Raw genomic sequence first — 11205 nt, 5'->3', positions numbered from 1 at the left:
TTTTCTTAAAGTCACTGCAGCTAATGATGGAAATGAAAGTTGCTGCAGTCCTGGATAAAGTGGATTATTATCCTGCCTCAAAAATGAAATAAAATAAAGATACTATAAATAATTAACATACAAATCTGCCCTCTCTAGTTGCAGAGCTGAAAATATAGGCACTATTTGTCATTTAAGGATACAAATGACATGCGACATGCACATTAAGCAGCTAAGCCATACGATTAAGTAAATGCCATTCATAAATAATTTAAATGGCTTTGCCTGATGTGTTAGATAAACAACACTTGCACTATACCAACACTATAAGAATTTCAGAACCTTCATATTAGCAAGAGGAAAATGTATCACTACACAAAGGGAGGGGGGATTTTCACTAGACTGGGACTCTGAAGATCTGGGAGTTCAATTCCTGGCTCTGCTGTAGACTCCCTAGGTGACCTTAGGCAAGTCACTTAAATTCTTCATGCTGCGGTACTCTGTCTGTAATGCATTCTTTTTTTCTAGGGGTACTATGAGGATAATTTCCTGAATGTTTGCAAAGTGCTCAGATACTGTGGTGATGTGGGACATATAAGAACCTGTATGCATTTTTAATAACAGATGGATGAAAAGGAAAGAAGGGAAAACTAAGGGAAAGTGGAGTTCAGGAGAGCTGGCAGTTTCCCCAAGGAGACAATATTAAAGGCACACTGCAAACTATCCTGTGGTGAAGGAAAGATAGTAAGAGGCCACCATAGCTCCATCAGGAGCTCTTTAATGACCTGAAAATCAAAAAGGAATCCTATAAAAAATGGAAACATCGATGAATTGCTAAGGAGGAGTACAAAAGAAGAGCACAACCATGTAAGGACAAAATCAGAAAGGCTAAGGCACAAAATGATTTACAACTCGCAAGGGATATAAAAGGCAATAAGAATAGGTTGTTTAAATATATTGGAGCAAGGGAAGTATAGGTCCTCTGCTTAGCTGGGAAGGAGAGCTAATAATTGAGGACACCAAGAAGGATGATGTGTAATGACTGTTTTGCTTCAGTCTTCACTGAAAAGGTTAATGGCTGACCAGATACTGAAAACAATTAATATTCACAACAAGGGGGAAGGAACCCAAGCCAAAATAGGGAAAACAGGTTAAAGAATAGTTATGTAAGTTAGATATATTCAAGTTAGCAAGGCCTGATTAAATTCATCCTAGGTTACTTAAGGAAGTAGCTGAAGCAATCTCAGAACCGTTAGCAACACATGAGAATGGGTGAGGTCCCAGAGGACTGGAGAAGGGCAAACATGGTACATTTCTTTAAAAAGGGGAATACAGATGACCCAGGGAATTATAGACCAGTCAGCCTATCTTTGATTTCTGGAAAGACACTGGAACAAATGATTAAAACAATCAATTTGTAAGCACCTACAGGATAATAGAGTTATAAGGAATGGCCAGTATGGATTTGTCATAAACAAATCATGCCAAACCAACCTATTTTCATTCTTTGACAGGGTTACTGGTCTAGAGGCAAGAGGAGAAGCCATCTCTTGATTTTAGTAAGGTTTTTGCCACAATCCCACATGACATTCTCATAAACAAACTAGAGAAATGTGTCTAGATGAAATTACTATAAATTGGGTACACAACTGGTTGAAAGACCATACTCAAAGAGTAGTTATCAATGGTTCATTGTCAAATTGGGAGGGTGTATCTAGTGGGGCGCAGCAGAAAGGTCTGTCCTTAATCTGGCACTATTCAGCAGTTTGTTTAATGCCTTGGATAATGGAGTGAAGAGTATGCTTATAAAATCTGCAGACAACTCCAGGCTGGGAGGGGTTGCAAGAACTTTGAAGGACACTATTAGAATTGAAAACAACCTTGACAAATTGGAGAACTGGTCTGAAATCAACAAAATGAAATTCCATGACGACAACAGCAAAGCACTACATTTGGAAAGGAAAAATGAAATGCACAGCTGCAAAATGTAAAATAACTGGCTAGGTGGCCGTACTTCTGAAAAGAATCCCAATGGATCACAAATGGAGTATAAGTCAATAATGTAATGCAGTTGAGGAAAGGGCTAATATCATTCTAGGGTTTATTAACAGGAGGGATGTATGTAAGACATGGGTGTTTGTCCTGGTCTGTTCAGCACTGGTGAGGCCCTAGTTGGAGTATTGTGTCCAATTCTGGGCACCACACTTTAGGAAAGATGGAGACAAATTGGAGAGAGTCCAGAGGAGAGCAACAAAAAGTGATAAAAGATTTAGAAAGCCCAGACTTTCTAAAAGGAAAAGTTGAAAAACAGGGCATGTTTAGTCTTGAGAAAAGAAGACTGAGAGGGGAACCTGACAACACTCTTCAAATACACTAAGGGCAGTTATAAAGCAGATGGAGATCAATTGTTTTCCATGTCCACTGAAGGTAATAGGGTTAATCTGCAGCAAGGGAGATTTAGGTTAGAGATTAGGAAAAACTTTCTAACTATGAGGGTAGTTAAGATCTGAAATAGGCTTCCAAGGGAAGTTGTGGAATCCTCATCCTTGGAAGTTTTTAAGAACAAGTTAGACCATTCCTGATAGGTGTTGTCTTTCTATACTTGGACTTGCCTCAGTGCAGGGGGCTGGATTTGATGACTTCCTGAGTCCCTTCTAGCTCTACATTTCTATGATTCTATTAAAATTTTGTTTTTCATAGTTTCTAATTTCTTATGAAGATCATTTTAGGTTACTTTAAAGGTGCAGGTGGGTTGGAATGTGCAGAGAACTTGCACAATTGGGCCACATATATATACACACAGGATTTTGAAGTTAAACACAAGGCTATGATGAAGGAGCCTTAGCTTATTTAGCTCACTTTTAATGGTGTAGTGACATGTTCCAACATGGCTATTTCTTTCCCTTCACCCTGGGAAGGCTCCTGTAAAAAGAATGGTTTCAGAGTAGGAGCCATGTGAAGTGAGCTGTAGCTCACAAAAGCTTATGCTCAAATAAATTTGTTAGTCTCTAAGGTGCCACAAGTACTCCTTCTCTTTTTGTAAAAAGAATGCAATTCTGAAGACAAAATTGGACCTCATTTTTCAATTCAGTTTTTCATTTGTGTTTGAAAAGTGGTTCAAACTTTTATTGCACAGATGGATTCAAACTATGATTTTAAACAAAGTTACTGGGGGCCTATCTTGTAGTCCTTGCACAGGCAAACCTCTCTCTGGGAGGTTATTGAAATAAGGACTGTAGAGTCAGGTTGCAAGTTTGAACCTGTAGCACCCTTAAACTAATTATTTCATTGATTGAGGTTAGCAGTACAGTAATATGGCTTTGACAATGTGTGCAGGTCATGATTTCTTCTAGCAGGGCTTTGAAAAGCCTCTTGATCAATTTTCAGCCCATGTGTGGGGGTTTTTTGGTCCAGAAATTAAATGGAGGAGAAGGGAAGAGGACAAGCATCTCAGAGACTCATAAGGATCTCTTTCTACTGCTGCTGGGAGCAGAGGTCTTGCAATCAGGGCAGGAGGGGCTTGTGGTGGTATCCTTCTGTGTCATGACTTCCCAGTGCATGTTCTACTATCCCACACACAATGGCAGAAGAGAAGGGAGATGAAAAAACAAGGAAGGAGGAGTCCTTGCCCCTCATTTCCCCCATATTTGGGGCAAGTTCTGATTCTTTTTTAAAAGGTATATTTTAGTGAGTTTTTTTCTTCAGTACTCACAGACAGACGAGTAAAGGCACAGGAGTAAGTTGAACTGCATGTAGTCATCCTGGTAGGAGCTGCAGAATGGTAAAGAGAAAGAACAACAAGACCAAAGGCCTAGTATCCACAGAACTCTTTCAACATACGTGTATTGAAACCCCTACCCTAGGGTCAGTCCCTGCATGATTATCCTGCGCAGCTAGGCCCTTTCAGTTTCCAGAGCTCTCTTGTCTAGAGCCAGTTCAGTTTATAAGTTGAGGCAACTCCTCTATAACAACCTCCAGGGAGGAATACAGGTTGCAGGAGGGAAGATTCTTGAAGAGGCACCAGGAAGTCAGTCTGTGTGCACATGGCTAGAACATAGCTGCAATTGCCAATTTATTTGTAAATAGTTCTCTTTATAAAGAGCCAGTTTAGAAACATGGAGTCCTGTCATATATTGCCTAACATGTGGTACATGAAACACTATCCATCTTCCCTCACCCTCTCATCCGGAGTGCTTAAGAGCTGGACAATGGTCCACTGTATCAGCACTTTGCCAACAAAGAGCTAAATATTACAACATAGCCCAGAGACTTCATTTGTCCTTTCATAATTCTTGAACAGATCATTCAAATGGGAGGGGAAAGTAATGGTATGTTCCTCTCCCATCAAAAAAGGGGTATTGCTCTCAGATAAAATGCCAAACTACATTCTCCCGCACCCCCCACACACAATGTAGAGGTATATTCTGTGGGTGAAATTCACAAAGGGACTTACGCATTGCAAAACCATGCATCACAGCACTAGAAAAAAAAAATCACAGAAACAACACTGTGATCCACAAAGCTTAAGTTAGGCACCTATACAACGAATGGGGAGATATAAGCAGCTACTAATGCGATCTGCAAAGCCAGCATGCTGTCACAGAGTGAGATGCAGTCAGTCAGACCTAATGATCAGAGCAATAGCCAGGGGTCAGAGTCAAAATCAGGAACCAACAAGGATCAAGGCTGGAGGCCATAGCCAGGAGTACAGCCTAGAAGCAGAAATCTCAGACAGAACCTACCCATTGTAGCAGCCAGCCAAAGATCCACCTAATTGTTCAGACAATGTCCCTGCCTTCTTCTGCCTTAAATAGTGAGTCTGAGCCAATCAGAGATGCTGGATGTCTCCTCTAGTCAGGAGATTTGTGGTCAGTGCCTCTGATGAGCTAGAGTCACCAGCCTATACTCCCTGGTGATACCAGTGAACTGCCAGGTGGTGGCTGCAGTCTGAGGACTGGGGACCCACAGACATGTGTTTGATCCCTCACACGCACTCGGCAGTGCACTGCCTAACCTAGCCAATGGGAGATGAACAGAGAGGTGTGTGCTAAGTATCTCACAGACAGGCACCTAAATCCAGGCTGCTCTGCTAGTGATCCATAAACAGGGATAAGATAGGCGTTTGGCCACCTAAGTCACACACCGGGCCCAAAACAAAAGTGCCAGGAGGGAGGAGGACTTCCCTTAAAACTTTCATCCTGGTAGATCATGGATACCATAAGACTGCAGTATGCATACCCAGAGACAAAAACATAGGCACAAAGAGAGTATAAGTGCCTTTGATGGCAGGTGGCAGCTGAGTGGGAGTTTTGTGGATCATGGTGGTGCCTGAAGACAGGATTTAGATGCCTTAAAATAGGACTTAGCCACCTAAGTACCTTTGTGGATCCCACCCTATCCCTCTTAAAAAAAATGGTGGCACAGGGATGTGCTTCTCTCCCACAGTGAGGGTGTGCTCCACATTCCCTCCCTCTTTAAAAAGGCCATCGGTTACAAGTATAACTGCCCTGCCCCCCACAACAGAGCTGCACTATCTAGACTGCTTGGTTTCAAATGACATTTAAAAAAAACCCACCCAAGAGAGAGTTCAACACATTTTTTAAAAAATTAATGGTTCTTCAAAGTCAGGAGTAAACAATGTTGAGTTTCAAACATGAGACTTTTCAATCAAACTGCAGGGGGGGGGGGGGGGGAGGTTGGTCAGCTATGGCTACCTGTCAATAAACAGTTGGGACTGGCTTGACACGTGCTGCTCCTCCTCTTTATATGCGGCTAATGGAGCCACTCCCTTCACACTTGTTACTTCGATAAGAGTCCTGGCTTATTACAGCTCCTGTTTCTTCATTAACTCCGTTCAACTAACCCCTTGAGAGCTGTAAAACCAAAGATTATTGTCTTTTCGCTAATTGAATCAAAGTGAAACCAGAGTGCGTCCTGCATACAGAAACCCCAGAAAGGGCTTTGGTACTTCCAAAGCAAAGCAAATTAGAGCACTCAGAGGTTTAGTTGCATGTGACGGCTTAGACTATAGATCTGATTATCAACTCAGTGGTTGGTGATTTAGGCAACTGGGAGTGAGTGCCTCCAATTAACATTATGGGGAAAGGCACATGTAATACAAATGAATATCCTCCCAACAGCCTTTTGTTTCTTGTATGGAATACTGACTGGCATCCCAGTGCATCACCTCTCCAAGAGGAATCCTCCTTCAAGGGAAGCAAAGAATAGCCTTACCAAACAATGTCCCTTCCCACTGAGAGTAGAGGCTGTTTACTTTCTTGATTTCAGATAGCACTGCAGACCTGCTCTTAAATAAACCCCTGAATACTCTGCAGCTGAAACACCAGGGACACCTGTATAGCTTAGCCTACAAAAGGAATGCATCAAAGTGGTAATAATAAGAGTAACCTCCTTGTAGTCAGTTTTGTCAATAAAATATGCCACCATATGATTATAATCAAACATATCTGGGGGATTTGGATGTTGCATGTCATATGCATGTTCAGGGACAGATTTTTTCCCTGACAAAATAAGCCCATTTGCTCCCTTTTAAGTTAGTGGTGTTGCATGGATCTAAACAAAGAGAGAATTTGACCTGTAGCACATACTTTTCTAGAGATGTGATCTCATTGGATAAGCTAACTCTAGAATAGAGGGTGAAAAATCCTACAGCCCAGCAGGACTGGAAAGGAAATAATGTGTATAAGGCAGCTATTTATAGATGGAGTGTGTTTTCCCTGCAAGCAGATTGGTGCTGTTTTTAATTTACAGAAGCAATAATATTTGACTTAAGTAGCAATAAGGACAGTGCTGGGACGGTAGTCTATATGCTGGAAAGAACTCTTGGCCTACATTCCTTAGGCCTCTGCTGAAAACAAAGGATTCCCTTTCAATTATTTATGCTGATTTGTTAATTGACCATATACTCAGAAGAGAAACTGAGAGGAAGGAGGGGTACAATCATGGAAGGCTGCAGTTAATTCAGGTAGCAGGTGCTTTTCTTTCCCCCCAGAGACTAGTCAACACTAGTCAGGTCTGTGAAGCTGGGATCAGAGGTAATGACTCTTGTTGAATAACTTTTGGCTCTGTAAAAAGAAAAGGAGTACTTGTGGCACCTTAGAGACTAACCAATTTATTTGAGCATAAGCTTTCGTGAGCTATAGCTCACTTCATCGAATGAAGTGAGCTGTAGCTCACAAAAGCTTATGCTCAAATAAATTGGTTAGTCTCTAAGGTGCCACAAGTACTCCTTTTCTTTTTGCGAATACAGACTAACACGGCTGTTACTCTGAAACCTTTTGGCTCTGTGTTGGAGGGGAAGGGGGTGAACTAGAATCTGGTTTAGTAAGATTTTAAGTAGCAATTTTACCCAGATGATTAGAGGATCCTGTGTATTGCAAGACTTTGATAGAAGCTGGTTTAAATGCTATTGGGTGGTATAAGGGAATGAGTGCATTGGTGGATTTAGAACATATCTTGTATTGTATGAAAGACAGGTTCTTGGTCCTTGTTTCTGGTCTTACATGATTAATATCTTAATAGGTTACATGCACCATCCTCTGTGTAATCCCATACCATGATTTGGTTTTGGTGTCAACTTTCACACTTTGTCCCTCTCCCAGTAAAGAACTAGGGATATTTTAAACAAGGTAGAGAAGCTTATATGAAGTATATGCATGTTAAAAAGACTTTCTTGGCTCAAAATTACTATAGAGCCAGATTCGAACTGCATAGGGATCATCAGGCAATGAACAGAACTTTACACAGTGAGTCAGGAAATCTTTGAAGGACCTTAGATCCTGTACCACAATCCATTTGACCTTCTGTGTATTTAGGAAGTAGAAATAATATAAGTACTGTACACAGAAACTAACAATTGGTTAAATATTGCAACTCCCATTACAGATATCCTTCACCTTCCCCATCCACTTCATACACATGAAAGACGGAAAATGCAGATGACTTCTGCAACCTTTATTTCTCCTTCTCTGAATTATAGTTCATTTCTACTTTGAGGCTAAAGAGCTATTCATGGAATAAAATTGTTTCCATTGCAGAGTCTTATTTTATATAAAGAAACCGTACTTAGCAAACTTTGCAAGAAGCCTGTCTCAGATCTGGTATTGCGCTAATTGGATTTATCCATTGCTGCACGACTCACTTTCCTGTTACTATAGGAAACAAATACAGAAAACCTCACAACAAAATCTAAAAGAACACTCAATGAATGTTTGCTGCGTCTTGGAGACTCAACATGAATTAATTAATACTCAGAAGTGTCCTTGCCATGCAGACTGTCAATCATCCAGTTAAAAACATCAATATCAGATGTTGTTAGCTCATAACAAAATTAGATGTTATTAACTACAGATCCGGCTGAATATTGCAGAAAATTTTCTGATTAGTGGGGTAGGAGTACCACCTACTTACAGGAAGTTTTGGACATGCCCTTAGCCCCAGTCCTGCCCCCTCTTTTATAGAGGTATTGAGACCTGCTTGTGATGGGACCTCTGGGGTCCAGCCGTGCACAGAAGACAGGATTGCGGGAGTGGCTGTATAGACGCTCCTGCATGCTGCAGTGCCTAGCTCAGTACAAGTGCCCCGTGCAGCTATGCAAAGCAGCTCTTTAGGAACGGAATGGATGGGGCAGGGCTGTGTGAATCCACTGGCTATCGATCCATTGGGACCAATGGATCCCCGCCAAGGTGACGGATGCTATAGAAATGCCCGTGCATCATTTTGTTGATCTTGAGATAGGGAAGTGCATAAGTTTCAGAGGCCCTGAAGCCCTGAGGTTGTAATAATGGCTGCAGAGCGGCTCTGCAGCTGGACTGCAGCATGAGGTGGGTAGTGGGAGCATTACCCCAGTGTCCAGCTCAACTACTCGGGCTGGGCAGGGGGACTAGCAGGATTTGTCTGTTAATTAACTAGCATATATGGGGGTAAGGAAGACTGGTGCTTCTCACTTAAAAACATCGACCTAGAGCTGCCACTGTCTGACACGCAATAGAGATTGGTTCAGAGCTGGCTTGGTAACACTCATGGGCAAAAAGTAGCAGTGATAAGAGAAGTGCTTCAGCGCTGCTTCGACAGGCAAGACTGGACTCTACAAGGGTGGGCAGGAGGAGACAATCCTGTCCCCGCTAGCTAGAGATTCAGTTTGGGGAGGAAAAAAAAAGCCTGAAACACAAACACAGAACCTGCATGACACATCTGAACCACACGGGTCTGTCTGCTACCTGGGAGGAAATAATTCATCATGATAAAAACAAAACATCCATTTTAAACTTGCTCCGCAATGAGGATGTTTGTATTTGCATAATGATGGTTATTTGAATATGATGAGAATTTGCCTGAGTGAGTCTCAAGCTCAAACACATTCAGATATGATACAGTCTGTACAATTTTCTCAAGGATTTCAATTTACTACTATTTATCTAATGAAAGAAAAATAAATATTGGCTGTAACATCCCATTATGCTCAAGAGCTGGTTTTAAATTACACTTGAATAAAATAACTGAATATGGGCTGTTTGGATTTCCTTACAGTTCTTATTGGGGAATGGGAAAGCTTTCCCAAAATGGTGACTAATATCGTCCCTTTCAGAGCAACTTCCATCCCAATAATCTGACTCCAGAGGTAATTCTAATGGAGAAGGCTGATCCTCTAACTCAGGATGGCATAATCCTGAAGTAACTCCAATGAAGCAAATGGAGTTTCATCAACAATAGGAAAGGGTTCTTATATCTAGCAGGAAAAGGTGTAAGAGGATACAATGGCTGGAATGTGCAGACTGACAAATTTAAAACGGAAATAAGGGACACATTTTAACAGGGAGGGAAATTGACCACTGGAACAACTGAGCAAGTAATGCTGTGACTTCTCCATTGCTTGAGATGTTTAGACCAAGACTGGATGTTTTTCTAGAAGATATGCTGTAGTTTTGGCCTAATGCAGGAATTGCTAGATGAGGTTCTAAAGCTCTGTTATGCAGATAGTCAGATTAGATTATCAAAATGTCCCTTCTGGTTTTAATCTATGAATCTATGGAAACTGGAGTGAGAGGAGAATTGTTCTCTGATCTCAAACAAAAAAAACCCCACAGTTCTGAACGCCCTCAGCCTTTGGATCCTGATCTTGATCTGAACTTCCTGAATGGCTCCTATATAACATGCTGAACCCAAACCCCAGTTATGAACTCTCCCAAAAGCTCTGGTGAAGCATGGGTTCCGAGCTGAATTTTTTTAGTTCAAATCCCTCTCTTAATGAGCACAGGCTGGGGCCTAGATTTATCAAAATGTCAGAACCCAACTCCTCGCCCCCACACCAAAAAAAAAAGGCTCCACCCTAATTGTATGCGCAAAGAAGGACATACATATTATCTAAGTTAATAAGGCATTGTGTAAAATTACAATGCACTATTATAATAATATCCCTTTTAATGTATAATATTATATAAAATAGAATAATATTCCTAATCGAATTTTAGATGTTAATATAGCATCTATCAATGGATATATGACCAGATCCTCAGCTGGTATAAATCAACATACTGGCACTGAAGTCAATAGAGAGATGCTGATTTACACCAGCTGAGGATCTGGCCTTTGGAATTTGCACCTGTTCTCAAGCAGAGAAAGCCAAACAGCATCCAGTTCACTCAACACAGAGAGATAGACAAGCAGTTTGAACTGCTTCTCTCGCATCACAAACAGTGGATTCTTGGAACCCCGTGTTCCTAAGCTCAGTAACTGAATCCTGGTGCTCCAAGGACATTGCCTTAAGCAGCCTCTGCCCACAAATATAATATATTCAGGCCTTTAACCTTCTGAAATAAGGACCAGATTCTGTCTGCTTTCTCACACAAACAATTTTTTTCAGTCTAAAACATGAAGGCAGAAGTTTTTACTGCTTTTTATTGGCTACCAGCACAAACGCAAACATCACTGACTCTGCTAGTGTATGTTTGTATACTAAAACTGCATACTTTGCCCCAGGACACTTGTGTGCCACCTCTCTCATACCGGAGAAGGGAGGTGCATTCTAGACTAAAAAGAACCACGTGTGGCTCTGGAGCTGCTGACTGAGTATTGCTAATGCAGGCTCTTACCAGGAGGTAACGCAAAATCTGCTACTGAGTAGTATATAAAGAAGCAGATAAACAATACAAGGTGCCTATAGCGTGAGTCAAATAGATGAGGCTAATTAAGAATGTTAGTTATAAA

This window comes from Caretta caretta, chromosome 15 (genome assembly GCF_965140235.1).
Source record: "Caretta caretta isolate rCarCar2 chromosome 15, rCarCar1.hap1, whole genome shotgun sequence".
Classification (NCBI taxonomy): Eukaryota; Metazoa; Chordata; order Testudines; family Cheloniidae; genus Caretta; species Caretta caretta.
This window is presented reverse-complemented; position numbering follows the sequence as displayed.